This window comes from Gopherus flavomarginatus, chromosome 12 (assembly GCF_025201925.1).
Source record: "Gopherus flavomarginatus isolate rGopFla2 chromosome 12, rGopFla2.mat.asm, whole genome shotgun sequence".
NCBI lineage: Eukaryota > Metazoa > Chordata > Testudines > Testudinidae > Gopherus > Gopherus flavomarginatus.
In genome coordinates, this window is record NC_066628.1 from 15,858,926 (window position 1) to 15,861,141 (window position 2,216).

A 2,216-nucleotide genomic window follows, 5' to 3' on the forward strand; every position below is an offset into this window, starting at 1 on the left:
ATGGCAGACACAGAACAGGGAAATCAAACCTCCCTCACAGAATTCATCCTCCTGGGATTTGGGTCTGTCCCTGAACTGCAGATCCTTCTCTTTCTGCTGTTCCTTATGATTTACATTGTGACTATGTCTGGAAACATCCTCATTGTTGTGCTAGTTGTGACTGATCAGCACCTTCACACCCCCATGTACTTCTTCCTGGGGAACTTGTCTTGCTTGGAGACCTTTTACACCTCGACCATCCTGCACAGGATGCTGGCCAGTTTCCTGACTGGGGACAAGACCATTTCTGTTGGTGGCTGCATCACACAATATTACTTTGCTGGCATCCTTGCAGGCACCGAGGGTTATCTCCTGGCAGTGATGTCTTATGATCGATACCTAGCGATATGCAAACCACTGCATTATTCAACCCTTATGAATGGCAGTTTCTGCCTCCAACTAGCAGCTGGGTCTTGGATATGTGCGTTGCTAGCTAATTCCATAGTAACTCGTATGATGTTACAATTAACTTTCTGTGGCCCAAATGAAATTGATCATTTTTTCTGTGAATTTACACAAATAATAAATCTCTACTGCAACGACATCTACCAGATGGAGTTTTAATTACCATTCTGTGTGCTTTATTCACCCTGCCCCCATTTGCTTTAACTGGGACATCCTACCTGTGTATCATCTCCACCATTTTGAGAATCCCATCCACCACTGGAAAGCAAAAGGCATTTTCAACCTGCTCCTCTCACCTCATTGTGATAACAATTTTCTATGGGACCCTGATCATTGTTTATCTGCTACTAAAACCCAACACACTCAGAGACTTTTACAAAGTGTTCTCTGTCTTCTACACAATTCTAACTCCTATGGCCAATCCCTTCATATACAGCCTGAGAAACAAAGAGATGAAAGAGGCTCTGAGGAAAAAAATGCCAATAGATATGTAAATTAATATCTCATAATTTTTAAGCCATTCTCATCATTTTTCCACACCTGTCTCATTAAGTTTGCACATGTGGAGATGAATTCACTGTCATGTTTTTGCATCAGTCTACCCTGCAATCATGGGGTGTGATTTCAGCTGGTGTAGACAGGCCCCAGCAAGTTTTATTCCAGCTACCAAGTACTGGAGCATTAAAGCTGCGGCAGCACATGCTTCAGCTGAGACTAGCCATGCAAGTAAGTTCACAGGATTCCAAGTGGGCTGCTACAGCCCAGGCTCAAGCTCAGGCTGCTGCAGCTCCATTGCTCCGGTACCTGAGCTAGCTAGATTAAAGCTGACTCAGGTGTGTCTATGCGAGCTGCAGTAACATCACGCGATTGCAGTGCAGAAATACCCCTAAATGCAACATTAGCTCAAGGCCCAACTTGAGTTTAACTCGAGCTGTGACTTTTGTCTGTTATATTGATATATATATGAACACAATAATAAACCAATCAATTATGTATTTGGGGTTTTTTTACTGCACCCTTGATTTCTTAACAATTTAAGGCAGAGCAGTTTTGTTGGGTTGACTTTTGTATTCTGGTCAATTTGTTTAGGCAAAACTCTGAAAAGCAAGCTAATACTATTTTTGAAAGAGCTCCATTAAACATTTCAAAAGCTATAACATGTCTTTTTATGTTTTATTTTATTTTTGTACAAACCTTCTTTACATGTGGGCTTTGTACAATATTGCTATTCCTTGGAAACTTATGTCATCACAATTTACATTCATGTAAGCTAGAGATGACATTACAATGACTAATCTCCTCACTTCAGTTTTCAGTGGCAATGGTTCCAAGGTGAAAAATCCAGATACAAGGTCTGGGGACATTCAAATGGAAGAAAATGTTTTGAGACCTTCCAGCAAGCTGACCTTTGGGTCTAACTCACTAGGGCTTTCCGGCTTCTATGTGCACCTCCTTGAAAGACACGGTTAAGCCGACCTAAGCCCCTGTGTAGTGTGATAGACCCAGGCCAGTTGGGAACAGCAGAGTAGTAGAAGAGAGATATACAGGCCACTGAATAAGCATTTTTCTGTTCTCTGAGTGACCAGAGCAGGGGCTGCTCCAGGCCAGTGAGAACACCTGACTCCAATGAACCTGCTAAGAGTCAGGTGAGGCTGTTAAGCACCTGACTCTAATTAAGGCCCCTCTGATTCTTTAAAAGGGCTCTCTCCAGTCAAGCCAAAGGGAGCCAGAGGAGAGGAAGTGCATGCGAGCAAGCGAGGAACTGGGAGCAA

General features: G+C 42.9%; 1 pseudogene; it reads left to right on the forward strand.

Moving 5' to 3' along the window:
• On the forward strand, positions 1 to 938 carry LOC127033192 (olfactory receptor 6F1-like; annotated as a pseudogene).
• Positions 939 to 2,216: the final 1,278 nt, after the last annotated feature.